Source organism: Thalia democratica, chromosome 4 (genome assembly GCF_965202585.1).
Source record: "Thalia democratica chromosome 4, ktThaDemo2.hap1.1, whole genome shotgun sequence".
Taxonomy (NCBI): domain Eukaryota; kingdom Metazoa; phylum Chordata; class Thaliacea; order Salpida; family Salpidae; genus Thalia; species Thalia democratica.
In genome coordinates this window covers 465,790-482,062 of record NC_139168.1, presented here as the reverse complement: position 1 = coordinate 482,062, position 16,273 = coordinate 465,790, and positions in this window count along the sequence as shown.

Below are 16,273 nucleotides of genomic sequence, written 5' to 3'. Positions count from 1 at the left end.
CTTGACTAAAACAGTTAAAACTTTGCAAATATGTTGTTTAATGTATTGGCTACGACACGCTTTTTTTATTTTTGCTTAAAATTGTTTAGAAAAATTTTACAGTCTTCTGAACTTTTTACTAGTCAATGTATAATCCATACGTTTTAGCACTCTTACACAAACAATTCTTGACTAAAACAGTTAAAACTTTGCAAATATGTTGTTTAATGTATTGGCTACGACACGCTTTTTTTATTTTTGCTTAAAATTGTGTTTAGAAAAAATTTTACAGTCTTCTGAACTTTTTACTAGTCAATGTATAATCCATACGTTTTAGCACTCTTACACAAACAATTCTTGACTAAAACAGTTAATACTTTGCAAATATGTTGTTTAATGTATTGGCTACGACACGCTTTTTTTATTTTTGCTTAAAATTGTTTAGAAAAAATTTTACAGTCTTCTGAACTTTTTACATTAAAAAACACCTATGCTTGCTTTCGTCAATGTATAATCCATACGTTTTAGCACTCTTACACAAACAATTCTTGACTAAAACAGTTAAAACTTTGCAAATATGTTGTTTAATGTATTGGCTACGACACGCTTTTTTTATTTTTGCTTAAAATTGTTTAAAAAAAATTTTACAGTCTTCTGAACTTTTTACTAGTCAATGTATAATCCATACGTTTTAGCACTCTTACACAAACAATTCTTGACTAAAACAGTTAAACTTTGCAAATATGTTGTTTAATGTATTGGCTACGACACGCTTTTTTTATTTTTGCTTAAAATTGTGTTTAGAAAAAATTTTACAGTCTTCTGAACTTTTTACTAGTCAATGTATAATCCATACGTTTTAGCACTCTTACACAACCAATTCTTGACTAAAACAGTTAAAACTTTGCAAATATGTTGTTTAATGTATTGGCTACGACACGCTTTTTTTATTTTTGCTTAAAATTGTTTAGAAAAAATTTTACGGTCTTCTGAACTTTTTACGAGTCAATGTATAATCCATACGTTTTAGCACTCTTACACAAACAATTCTTGACTAAAACAGTTAAAACTTTGCAAATATGTTGTTTAATGTATTGGCTACGACACGCTTTTTTTATTTTTGCTTATAATTGTGTTTAGAAAAAATTTTACAGTCTTCTGAACTTTTTACTAGTCAATGTATAATCCATACGTTTTAGCACTCTTACACAAACAATTCTTGACTAAAACAGTTGAAACTTTGCAAATATGTTGTTTAATGTATTGGCTACGACACGCTTTTTTTATTTTTGCTTAAAATTGTTTAGAAAAAATTTTACAGTCTTCTGAACTTTTTACATTAAAAAACACCTATGCTTGCTTTCGTCAATGTATAATCCATACGTTTTAGCACTCTTACACAAACAATTCTTGACTAAAACAGTTAAAACTTTGCAAATATGTTGTTTAATGTATTGGCTACGACACGCTTTTTTTATTTTTGCTTAAAATTGTTTAAAAAAAATTTCACAGTCTTCTGAACTTTTTACTAGTCAATGTATAATCCATACGTTTTAGCACTCTTACACAAACAATTCTTGACTAAAACAGTTAAAACTTTGCAAATATGTTGTTTATTGTATTGGCTATGACACGCTTTTTTTATTTTTGCTTAAAATTGTGTTTAGAAAAAATTTCACAGTCTTCTGAACTTTTTACTAGTCAATGTATAATCCATACGTTTTAGCACTCTTACACAAACAATTCTTGACTAAAACAGTTAAAACTTCGCAAATATGTTGTTTAATGTATTGGCTACGACACGCTTTTTTTATTTTTGCTTAAAATTGTTTAGAAAAAATTTTACAGTCTTCTGAACTTTTTACTAGTCAATGTATAATCCATACGTTTTAGCACTCTTACACAAACAATTCTTGACTAAAACAGTTAAAACTTTGCAAATATGTTGTTTAATGTATTGGCTACGACACGCTTTTTTTATTTTTGCTTAAAATTGTTTAGAAAAAATTTTACAGTCTTCTGAACTTTTACTAGTCAATGTATAATCCATACGTTTTAGCACTCTTACACAAACAATTCTTGACTAAATCAGTTAAAACTTTGCAAATATGTTGTTTAATGTATTGGCTACGACACGCCTTTTTTATTTTTGCTTAAAATTGTGTTTAGAAAAAATTTTACAGTCTTCTGAACTTTTTACTAGTCAATGTATACACCATACGTTTTAGCACTCTTACACAAACAATTCTTGACTAAAACAGTTAAAACTTTGCAAATATGTTGTTTAATGTATTGGCTACGACACGCTTTTTTTGTTTTTGCTTAAATTGTTTAGAAAAAATTTTACAGTCTTCTGAACTTTTTACTAGTCAATGTATAATCCATACGTTTTAGCACTCTTACACAAACAATTCTTGACTAAAACAGTTAAAACTTTGCAAATATGTTGTTTAATGTATTGGCTACGACACGCTTTTTTTATTTTTGCTTAAAATTGTGTTTAGAAAAAATTTTACAGTCTTCTGAACTTTTTACTAGTCAATGTATAATCCATACGTTTTAGCACTCTTACACAAACAATTCTTGACTAAAACAGTTAAAACTTTGCAAATATGTTGTTTAATGTATTGGCTACGACACGCTTTTTTTATTTTTGCTTAAAATTGTTTAGAAAAAATTTTACAGTCTTCTGAACTTTTTACATTAAAAAACACCTATGCTTGCTTTCGTCAATGTATAATCCATACGTTTTAGCACTCTTACACAAACAATTCTTGACTAAAACAGTTAAAACTTTGCAAATATGTTGTTTAATGTATTGGCTACGACACGCTTTTTTTGTTTTTGCTTAAAATTGTTTAGAAAAAATTTTACAGTCTTCTGAACTTTTTACTAGTCAATGTATAATCCATACGTTTTAGCACTCTTACACAAACAATTCTTGACTAAAACAGTTAAAACTTTGCAAATATATGTTTAATGTATTGGCTAAGACACGCTTTTTTTATTTTTGCTTAAAATTGTTTAGAAAAAATTTTACAGTCTTCTGAACTTTTTACTAGTCAATGTATAATCCATACGTTTTAGCACTCTTACACAAACAATTCTTGACTAAAACAGTTAAAACTTTGCAAATATGTTGTTTAATGTATTGGCTACGACACGCTTTTTTTATTTTTGCTTAAAATTGTTTAGAAAAAATTTTACAGTCTTCTGAACTTTTACTAGTCAATGTATAATCCATACGTTTTAGCACTCTTACACAAACAATTCTTGACTAAATCAGTTAAAACTTTGCAAATATGTTGTTTAATGTATTGGCTACGACACGCTTTTTTTATTTTTGCTTAAAATTGTGTTTAGAAAAAATTTTACAGTCTTCTGAACTTTTTACTAGTCAATGTATACACCATACGTTTTAGCACTCTTACACAAACAATTCTTGACTAAAACAGTTAAAACTTTGCAAATATGTTGTTTAATGTATTGGCTACGACACGCTTTTTTTATTTTTGCTTAAAATTGTTTAGAAAAATTTTTACAGTCTTCTGAACTTTTTACTAGTCAATGTATAATCCATACGTTTTAGCACTCTTACACAAACAATTCTAGACTAAAACAGTTAAAACTTTGCAAATATGTTGTTTAATGTATTGGCTACGACACGCTTTTTTTATTTTTGCTTAAAATTGTGTTTAGAAAAAATTTTACAGTCTTCTGAACTTTTTACTAGTCAATGTATGATCCATACGTTTTAGCACTCTTACACAAACAATTCTTGACTAAAACAGTTAAAACTTTGCAAATATGTTGTTTAATGTATTGGCTACGACACGCTTTTTTTATTTTTGCTTAAAATTGTTTAGAAAAAAATTTACAGTCTTCTGAACTTTTTACATTAAAAAACACCTATGCTTGCTTTCGTCAATGTATAATCCATACGTTTTAGCACTCTTACACAAACAATTCTTGACTAAAACAGTTAAAACTTTGCAAATATGTTGTTTAATGTATTGGCTACGACACGCTTTTTTTATTTTTGCTTAAAATTGTTTAAAAAAAATTTTACAGTCTTCTGAACTTTTTACTAGTCAATGTATAATCCATACGTTTTAGCACTCTTACACAAACAATTCTTGACTAAAACAGTTAAACTTTGCTAATATGTTGTTTAATGTGTTGGCTACGACACGCTTTTTTTATTTTTGATTAAAATTGTGTTTAGAAAAAATTTTACAGTCTTCTGAACTTTTTACTAGTCAATGTATAATCCATACGTTTTAGCACTCTTACACAACCAATTCTTGACTAAAACAGTTAAACTTTGCAAATATGTTGTTTAATGTATTGGCTACGACACGCTTTTTTTATTTTTGCTTAAAATTGTGTTTAGAAAAAATTTTACAGTCTTCTGAACTTTTTACATTAAAAAACACCTATGCTTGCTTTCGTCAATGTATAATCCATACGTTTTAGCACTCTTACACAAACAATTCTTGACTAAAACAGTTAAAACTTTGCAAATATGTTGTTTAATGTATTGGCTAAGACACGCTTTTTTTATTTTTGCTTAAAATTGTTTAGAAAAAATTTTACAGTCTTCTGAACTTTTTACTAGTCAATGTATAATCAATACGTTTTAGCACTCTTACACAAACAATTCTTGACTAAAACAGTTAAAACTTTGCAATTATGTTGTTTAATGTATTGGCTACGACACGCTTTTTTTATTTTTGCTTAAAATTGTTTAGAAAAATTTTTACAGTCTTCTGAACTTTTTACATTAAAAAACACCTATGCTCGCTTTCGTCAATGTATAATCCATACGTTTTAGCACTCTTACACAAACAATTTTTGACTAAAACAGTTAAAACTTTGAAAATATGTTGTTTAATGTATTGGCTACGACACGCTTTTTTATTTTTGCTTAAAATTGTGTTTAGAAAAAATTTTACAGTCTTCTGAACTTTTTACTAGTCAATGTATAATCCATACGTTTTAGCACTCTTACACAAACAATTCTTGACTAAAACAGTTAAAACTTTGCAAATATGTTGTTTAATGTATTGGCTACGACACGCTTTTTTTATTTTTGCTTAAAATTGTTTAGAAAAAATTTTACAGTCTTCTGAACTTTTTACTAGTCAATGTATAATCCATACGTTTTAGCACTCTTACACAAACAATTCTTGACTAAAACAGTTAAAACTTTGCAAATATGTTGTTTAATGTATTGGCTACGACACGCTTTTTTTATTTTTGCTTAAAATTGTGTTTAGAAAAAATTTTACATTCTTCTGAACTTTTTACTAGTGAATGTATAATCCATACGTTTTAGCACTCTTACACAAACAATTCTTGACTAAAACAGTTAAAACTTTGCAAATATGTTGTTTAATGTATTGGCTACGACACGCTTTTTTTATTTTTGCTTAAAATTGTTTAGAAAAAATTTTACAGTCTTCTGAACTTTTTACTAGTCAATGTATAATCCATACGTTTTAGCACTCTTACACAAACAATTCTTGACTAAAACAGTTAAAACTTTGCAAATATGTTGTTTAATGTATTGGCTACGACACGCTTTTTTTATTTTTGCTTAAAATTGTGTTTAGAAAAAATTTTACAGTCTTCTGAACTTTTTACTAGTCAATGTATAATCCATACGTTTTAGCACTCTTACACAAACAATTCTTGACTAAAACAGTTAAAATTTTGCAAATATGTTGTTTAATGTATTGGCTACGACACGTTTTTTTTATTTTTGCTTAAAATTGTTTAGAAAAAATTTTACAGTCTTCTGAACTTTTTACTAGTCAATGTATAATCCATACGTTTTAGCACTCTTACACAAACAATTCTTGACTAAAACAGTTAAAACTTTGCAAATATGTTGTTTAATGTATTGGCTAAGACACGCTTTTTTTATTTTTGCTTAAAATTGTTTAGAAAAAATTTTACAGTCTTCTGAACTTTTTACTAGTCAATGTATAATCCATACGTTTTAGCACTCTTACACAAACAATTCTTGACTAAAACAGTTAAAACTTTGCAATTATGTTGTTTAATGTATTGGCTACGACACGCTTTTTTTATTTTTGCTTAAAATTGTTTAGAAAAAATTTTACAGTCTTCTGAACTTTTTACTAGTCAATGTATAACCAAACGTTTTAGCACTCTTACACAAACAATTCTTGACTAAAACAGTTAAAACTTTGCAAATATGTTGTTTAATGTATTGGCTACGACACGCTTTTTTTATTTTTGCTTGAAATTGTGTTTAGAAAAAATTTTACAGTCTTCTGAACTTTTTACTAGTCAATGTATAATCCATACGTTTTAGCACTTTTACACAAACAATTCTTGACTAAAACAGTTAAACTTTGCAAATATGTTGTTTAATGTATTGGCTACGACACGCTTTTTTTATTTTTGCTTAAAATTGTGTTTAGAAAAAATTTTACAGTCTTCTGAACTTTTTACTAGTCAATGTATAATCCATACGTTTTAGCACTCTTACACAACCAATTCTTGACTAAAACAGTTAAAACTTTGCAAATATGTTGTTTAATGTATTGGCTACGACACGCTTTTTTTATTTTTGCTTAAAATTGTTTAGAAAAAATTTTACGGTCTTCTGAACTTTTTACATTAAAAAACACCTATGCTTGCTTTCGTCAATGTATAATCCATACGTTTTAGCACTCTTACACAAACAATTCTTGACTAAAACAGTTAAAACTTTGCAAATATGTTGTTTAATGTATTGGCTACGACACGCTTTTTTTATTTTTGCTTAAAATTGTTTAGAAAAAATTTTACAGTCTTCTGAACTTTTTACTAGTCAATGTATAATCCATACGTTTTAGCATTCTTACACAAACAATTCTTGACTAAAACAGTTAAAACTTTGCAAATATGTTGTTTAATGTATTGGCTACGACACGCTTTTTTTATTTTTGCTTAAAATTGTGTTTAGAAAAAATTTTACAGTCTTCTGAACTTTTTACTAGTCAATGTATAATCCATACGTTTTAGCACTCTTACACAAACAATTCTTGACTAAAACAGTTAAAACTTTGCAAATATGTTGTTTAATGTATTGGCTACGACACGCTTTTTTTATTTTTGCTTAAAATTGTTTAGAAAAAATTTTACAGTCTTCTGAACTTTTTACATTAAAAAACACCTATGCTTGCTTTCGTCAATGTATAATCCATACGTTTTAGCACTCTTACACAAACAATTCTTGACTAAAACAGTTAAAACTTTGCAAATATGTTGTTTAATGTATTGGCTACGACACGCTTTTTTTATTTTTGCTTAAAATTGTTTAGAAAAAATTTTACAGTCTTCTGAACTTTTTACTAGTCAATGTATAATCCATACGTTTTAGCACTCTTACACAAACAATTCTTGACTAAAACAGTTAAACTTTGCAAATATGTTGTTTAATGTATTGGCTACGACACGCTTTTTTTATTTTTGCTTAAAATTGTGTTTAGAAAAAATTTTACAGTCTTCTGAACTTTTTACTAGTCAATGTATAATCCATACGTTTTAGCACTCTTACACAAACAATTCTTGACTAAAACAGTTAAAACTTTGCAAATATGTTGTTTAATGTATTGGCTACGACACGCTTTTTTTATTTTTGCTTAAAATTGTTTAGAAAAAATTTTACAGTCTTCTGAACTTTTTACTAGTCAATGTATAATCCATACGTTTTAGCACTCTTACACAAACAATTCTTGACTAAAACAGTTAAAACTTTGCAAATATGTTGTTTAATGTATTGGCTAAGACACGCTTTTTTTATTTTTGCTTAAAATTGTTTAGAAAAAATTTTACAGTCTTCTGAACTTTTTACTAGTCAATGTATAATCCATACGTTTTAGCACTCTTACACAAACAATTCTTGACTAAAACAGTTAAAACTTTACAAATATGTTGTTTAATGTATTGGCTACGACACGCTTTTTTTATTTTTGCTTAAAATTGTTTAGAAAAAATTTTACGATCTTCTGAACTTTTTACATTAAAAAACACCTATGCTTGCTTTCGTCAATGTATAATCCATACGTTTTAGCACTCTTACACAAACAATTCTTGACTAAAACAGTTAAAACTTTGCAAATATATTGTTTAATGTATTGGCTACGACACGCTTTTTTTATTTTTGCTTAAAATTGTTTAGAAAAAATTTTACAGTCTTCTGAACTTTTTACTAGTCAATGTATAATCCATACGTTTTAGCACTCTTACACAAACAATTCTTGACTAAAACAGTTAAAACTTTGCAAATATGTTGTTTAATGTATTGGCTACGACACGCTTTTTTTATTTTTGCTTAAAATTGTTTAGAAAAAATTTTACAGTCTTCTGAACTTTTTACATTAAAAAAAACCTATGCTTGCTTTCGTCAATGTATAATCCATACGTTTTAGCACTCTTACACAAACAATTCTTGATTAAAACAGTTAAAACTTTGAAAATATGTTGTTTAATGTATTGGCTACGACACGCTTTTTTTATTTTTGCTTAAAATTGTGTTTAGAAAAAATTTTACAGTCTTCTGAACTTTTTACTAGTCAATGTATAATCCATACGTTTTAGCACTCTTACACAAACAATTCTTGACTAAAACAGTTAAAACTTTGCAAATATGTTGTTTAATGTATTGGCTACGACACGCTTTTTTTATTTTTGCTTAAAATTGTGTTTAGAAAAAATTTTACAGTCTTCTGAACTTTTTACTAGTCAATGTATAATCCATACGTTTTAGCACTCTTACACAAACAATTCTTGACTAAAACAGTTAAAACTTTGCAAATATGTTGTTTAATGTATTGGCTACGACACGCTTTTTTTATTTTTGCTTAAAATTGTGTTTAGAAAAAATTTTACATTCTTCTGAACTTTTTACTAGTGAATGTATAATCCATACGTTTTAGCACTCTTACACAAACAATTCTTGACTAAAACAGTTAAAACTTTGCAAATATGTTGTTTAATGTATTGGCTACGACACGCTTTTTTTATTTTTGCTTAAAATTGTTTAGAAAAAATTTTACAGTCTTCTGAACTTTTTACTAGTCAATGTATAATCCATACGTTTTAGCACTCTTACACAAACAATTCTTGACTAAAACAGTTAAAACTTTGCAAATATGTTGTTTAATGTATTGGCTACGACACGCTTTTTTTATTTTTGCTTAAAATTGTGTTTAGAAAAAATTTTACAGTCTTCTGAACTTTTTACTAGTCAATGTATAATCCATACGTTTTAGCACTCTTACACAAACAATTCTTGACTAAAACAGTTAAAACTTTGCAAATATGTTGTTTAATGTATTGGCTACGACACGCTTTTTTTATTTTTGCTTAAAATTGTTTAGAAAAAATTTTACAGTTTTCTGAACTTTTTACTAGTCAATGTATAATCCATACGTTTTAGCACTCTTACACAAACAATTCTTGACTAAAACAGTTAAAACTTTGCAAATATGTTGTTTAATGTATTGGCTAAGACACGCTTTTTTTATTTTTGCTTAAAATTGTTTAGAAAAAATTTTACAGTCTTCTGAACTTTTTACTAGTCAATGTATAATCCATACGTTTTAGCACTCTTACACAAACAATTCTTGACTAAAACAGTTAAAACTTTGCAATTATGTTGTTTAATGTATTGGCTACGACACGCTTTTTTTATTTTTGCTTAAAATTGTTTAGAAAAAATTTTACAGTCTTCTGAACTTTTTACTAGTCAATGTATAACCAAACGTTTTAGCACTCTTACACAAACAATTCTTGACTAAAACAGTTAAAACTTTGCAAATATGTTGTTTAATGTATTAGCTACGACACGCTTTTTTTATTTTTGCTTGAAATTGTGTTTAGAAAAAATTTTACAGTCTTCTGAACTTTTTACTAGTCAATGTATAATCCATACGTTTTAGCACTTTTACACAAACAATTCTTGACTAAAACAGTTAAACTTTGCAAATATGTTGTTTAATGTATTGGCTACGACACGCTTTTTTTATTTTTGCTTAAAATTGTGTTTAGAAAAAATTTTACAGTCTTCTGAACTTTTTACTAGTCAATGTATAATCCATACGTTTTAGCACTCTTACACAACCAATTCTTGACTAAAACAGTTAAAACTTTGCAAATATGTTGTTTAATGTATTGGCTACGACACGCTTTTTTTATTTTTGCTTAAAATTGTTTAGAAAAAATTTTACGGTCTTCTGAACTTTTTACATTAAAAAACACCTATGCTTGCTTTCGTCAATGTATAATCCATACGTTTTAGCACTCTTACACAAACAATTCTTGACTAAAACAGTTAAAACTTTGCAAATATGTTGTTTAATGTATTGGCTACGACACGCTTTTTTTATTTTTGCTTAAAATTGTTTAGAAAAAATTTTACAGTCTTCTGAACTTTTTACTAGTCAATGTATAATCCATACGTTTTAGCATTCTTACACAAACAATTCTTGACTAAAACAGTTAAAACTTTGCAAATATGTTGTTTAATGTATTGGCTACGACACGCTTTTTTTATTTTTGCTTAAAATTGTGTTTAGAAAAAATTTTACAGTCTTCTGAACTTTTTACTAGTCAATGTATAATCCATACGTTTTAGCACTCTTACACAAACAATTCTTGACTAAAACAGTTAAAACTTTGCAAATATGTTGTTTAATGTATTGGCTACGACACGCTTTTTTTATTTTTGCTTAAAATTGTTTAGAAAAAATTTTACAGTCTTCTGAACTTTTTACATTAAAAAACACCTATGCTTGCTTTCGTCAATGTATAATCCATACGTTTTAGCACTCTTACACAAACAATTCTTGACTAAAACAGTTAAAACTTTGCAAATATGTTGTTTAATGTATTGGCTACGACACGCTTTTTTTATTTTTGCTTAAAATTGTTTAGAAAAAATTTTACAGTCTTCTGAACTTTTTACTAGTCAATGTATAATCCATACGTTTTAGCACTCTTACACAAACAATTCTTGACTAAAACAGTTAAACTTTGCAAATATGTTGTTTAATGTATTGGCTACGACACGCTTTTTTTATTTTTGCTTAAAATTGTGTTTAGAAAAAGTTTTACAGTCTTCTGAACTTTTTACTAGTCAATGTATAATCCATACGTTTTAGCACTCTTACACAAACAATTCTTGACTAAAACAGTTAAAACTTTGCAAATATGTTGTTTAATGTATTGGCTACGACACGCTTTTTTTATTTTTGCTTAAAATTGTTTAGAAAAAATTTTACAGTCTTCTGAACTTTTTACTATTCAATGTATAATCCATACGTTTTAGCACTCTTACACAAACAATTCTTGACTAAAACAGTTAAAACTTTGCAAATATGTTGTTTAATGTATTGGCTAAGACACGCTTTTTTTATTTTTGCTTAAAATTGTTTAGAAAAAATTTTACAGTCTTCTGAACTTTTTACTAGTCAATGTATAATCCATACGTTTTAGCACTCTTACACAAACAATTCTTGACTAAAACAGTTAAAACTTTACAAATATGTTGTTTAATGTATTGGCTACGACACGCTTTTTTTATTTTTGCTTAAAATTGTTTAGAAAAAATTTTACAGTCTTCTGAACTTTTTACATTAAAAAACACCTATGCTTGCTTTCGTCAATGTATAATCCATACGTTTTAGCACTCTTACACAAACAATTCTTGATTAAAACAGTTAAAACTTTGAAAATATGTTGTTTAATGTATTGGCTACGACACGCTTTTTTTATTTTTGCTTAAAATTGTGTTTAGAAAAAATTTTACAGTCTTCTGAACTTTTTACTAGTCAATGTATAATCCATACGTTTTAGCACTCTTACACAAACAATTCTTGACTAAAACAGTTAAAACTTTGCAAATATGTTGTTTAATGTATTGGCTACGACACGCTTTTTTTATTTTTGCTTAAAATTGTTTAGAAAAAATTTTACAGTCTTCTGAACTTTTTACATTAAAAAAAACCTATGCTTGCTTTCGTCAATGTATAATCCATACGTTTTAGCACTCTTACACAAACAATTCTTGATTAAAACAGTTAAAACTTTGAAAATATGTTGTTTAATGTATTGGCTACGACACGCTTTTTTTATTTTTGCTTAAAATTGTGTTTAGAAAAAATTTTACAGTCTTCTGAACTTTTTACATTAAAAAAAACCTATGCTTGCTTTCGTCAATGTATAATCCTTACGTTTTAGCACTCTTACACAAACAATTCTTGACTAAAACAGTTAAAACTTAGCAAATATGTTGTTTAATGTATTGGCTACGACACGCTTTTTTTATTTTTGCTTAAAATTTTTTAGAAAAAATTTTACAGTCTTCTGAACTTTTTACTAGTCAATGTATAATCCATACGTTTTAGCACTCTTACACAAACAATTCTTGACTAAAACAGTTAAACTTTGCAAATATGTTGTTTAATGTATTGGCTACGACACGCTTTTTTTATTTTTGCTTAAAATTGTGTTTAGAAAAAATTTTACAGTCTTCTGAACTTTTTACTAGTCAATGTATAATCCATACGTTTTAGCACTCTTACACAAACAATTCTTGACTAAAACAGTTAAACTTTGCAAATATGTTGTTTAATGTATTGGCTACGACACGCTTTTTTTATTTTTGCTTAAAATTGTTTAGAAAAAATTTTACAGTCTTCTGAACTTTTTACTAGTCAATGTATAATCCATACGTTTTAGCACTCTTACACAAACAATTCTTGACTAAAACAGTTAAACTTTGCAAATATGTTGTTTAATGTATTGGCTACGACACGCTTTTTTTATTTTTGCTTAAAATTGTGTTTAGAAAAAATTTTTAAGTCTTCTGAACTTTTTACTAGTCAATGTATAATCCATACGTTTTAGCACTCTTACACAAACAATTCTTGACTAAAACAGTTAAAACTTTGCAAATATGTTGTTTAATGTATTGGCTACGACACGCTTTTTTTATTTTTGCTTAAAATTGTTTAGAAAAAATTTTACAGTCTTCTGAACTTTTTACTAGTCAATGTATAATCCATACGTTTTAGCACTCTTACACAAACAATTCTTGACTAAAACAGTTAAAACTTTGCAAATATGTTGTTTAATGTATTGGCTAAGACACGCTTTTTTTATTTTTGCTTAAAATTGTTTAGAAAAAATTTTACAGTCTTCTGAACTTTTTACTAGTCAATGTATAATCCATACGTTTTAGCACTCTTACACAAACAATTCTTGACTAAAACAGTTAAAACTTTACAAATATGTTGTTTAATGTATTGGCTACGACACGCTTTTTTTATTTTTGCTTAAAATTGTTTAGAAAAAATTTTACAGTCTTCTGAACTTTTTACATTAAAAAACACCTATGCTTGCTTTCGTCAATGTATAATCCATACGTTTTAGCACTCTTACACAAACAATTCTTGATTAAAACAGTTAAAACTTTGCAAATATGTTGTTTAATGTATTGGCTACGACACGCTTTTTTTATTTTTGCTTAAAATTGTGTTTAGAAAAAATTTTACAGTCTTCTGAACTTTTTACTAGTCAATGTATAATCCATACGTTTTAGCACTCTTACACAAACAATTCTTGACTAAAACAGTTAAAACTTTGCAAATATGTTGTTTAATGTATTGGCTACGACACGCTTTTTTTATTTTTGCTTAAAATTGTTTAGAAAAAATTTTACAGTCTTCTGAACTTTTTACATTAAAAAACACCTATGCTTGCTTTCGTCAATGTATAATCCTTACGTTTTAGCACTCTTACACAAACAATTCTTGACTAAAACAGTTAAAACTTTGCAAATATGTTGTTTAATGTATTGGCTACGACACGCTTTTTTTATTTTTGCATAAAATTGTTTAGAAAAAAATTTTACAGTCTTCTGAACATTTTACATTAAAAAACACCTATGCTTGCTTTCGTCAATGTATAATCCATACGTTTTAGCACTCTTACACAAACAATTCTTGACTAAAACAGTTAAAACTTTGCAAATATGTTGTTTAATGTATTGGCTACGACACGCTTTTTTTGTTTTTGCTTAAAATTGTTTAGAAAAAATTTTACAGTCTTCTGAACTTTTTACTAGTCAATGTATAATCCATACGTTTTAGCACTCTTACACAAACAATTCTTGACTAAAACAGTTAAACTTTGCAAATATGTTGTTTAATGTATTGGCTACGACACGCTTTTTTTATTTTTGCTTAAAATTGTGTTTAGAAAAAATTTTACAGTCTTCTGAACTTTTTACTAGTCAATGTATAATCCATACGTTTTAGCACTCTTACACAAACAATTCTTGACTAAAACAGTTGAAACTTTGCAAATATGTTGTTTAATGTATTGGCTACGACACGCTTTTTTTATTTTTGCTTAAAATTGTTTAGAAAAAATTTTACAGTCTTCTGAACTTTTTACATTAAAAAACACCTATGCTTGCTTTCGTCAATGTATAATCCATACGTTTTAGCACTCTTACACAAACAATTCTTGACTAAAACAGTTAAAACTTTGCAAATATGTTGTTTAATGTATTGGCTACGACACGCTTTTTTTATTTTTGCTTAAAATTGTTTAAAAAAAATTTCACAGTCTTCTGAACTTTTTACTAGTCAATGTATAATCCATACGTTTTAGCACTCTTACACAAACAATTCTTGACTAAAACAGTTAAACTTTGCAAATATGTTGTTTAATGTATTGGCTACGACACGCTTTTTTTATTTTTGATTAAAATTGTGTTTAGAAAAAATTTTACAGTCTTCTGAACTTTTTACTAGTCAATGTATAATCCATACGTTTTAGCACTCTTACACAACCAATTCTTGACTAAAACAGTTAAAACTTTGCAAATATGTTGTTTAATGTATTGGCTACGACACGCTTTTTTTATTTTTGCTTAAAATTGTTTAGAAAAAATTTTACAGTCTTCTGAACTTTTTACATTAAAAAACACCTATGCTTGCTTTCGTCAATGTATAATCCATACGTTTTAGCACTCTTACACAAACAATTCTTGACTAAAACAGTTAAAACTTTGCAAATATGTTGTTTAATGTATTGGCTACGACACGCTTTTTTTATTTTTGCTTAAAATTGTTTAGAAAAAATTTTACAGTCTTCTGAACTTTTTACTAGTCAATGTATAATCCATACGTTTTAGCACTCTTACACAAACAATTCTTGACTAAAACAGTTAAAACTTTGCAAATATGTTGTTTAATGTATTGGCTACGACACGCTTTTTTTATTTTTGCTTAAAATTGTTTAGAAAAAATTTTACAGTCTTCTGAACTTTTACTAGTCAATGTATAATCCATACGTTTTAGCACTCTTACACAAACAATTCTTGACTAAATCAGTTAAAACTTTGCAAATATGTTGTTTAATGTATTGGCTACGACACGCTTTTTTTATTTTTGCTTAAAATTGTGTTTAGAAAAAATTTTACAGTCTTCTGAACTTTTTACTAGTCAATGTATACACCATACGTTTTAGCACTCTTACACAAACAATTCTTGACTAAAACAGTTAAAACTTTGCAAATATGTTGTTTAATGTATTGGCTACGACACGCTTTTTTTATTTTTGCTTAAAATTGTTTAGAAAAAATTTTACAGTCTTCTGAACTTTTTACTAGTCAATGTATAATCCATACGTTTTAGCACTCTTACACAAACAATTCTTGTCTAAAACAGTTAAAACTTTGCAAATATGTTGTTTAATGTATTGGCTACGACACGCTTTTTTTATTTTTGCTTAAAATTGTGTTTAGAAAAAATTTTACAGTCTTCTGAACTTTTTACTAGTCAATGTATAATCCATACGTTTTAGCACTCTTACACAAACAATTCTTGACTAAAACAGTTAAAACTTTGCAAATATGTTGTTTAATGTATTGGCTACGACACGCTTTTTTTATTTTTGCTTAAAATTGTTTAGAAAAAATTTTACAGTCTTCTGAACTTTTTACATTAAAAAACACCTATGCTTGCTTTCGTCAATATATAATCCATACGTTTTAGCACTCTTACACAAACAATTCTTGACTAAAACAGTTAAAACTTTGCAAATATGTTGTTTAATGTATTGGCTAAGACAAGCTTTTTTTATTTTTGCTTAAAATTGTTTAGAAAAAATTTTACAGTCTTCTGAACTTTTTACTAGTCAATGTATAATCCATACGTTTTAGCACTCTTACACAAACAATTCTTGACTAAAACAGTTAAAACTT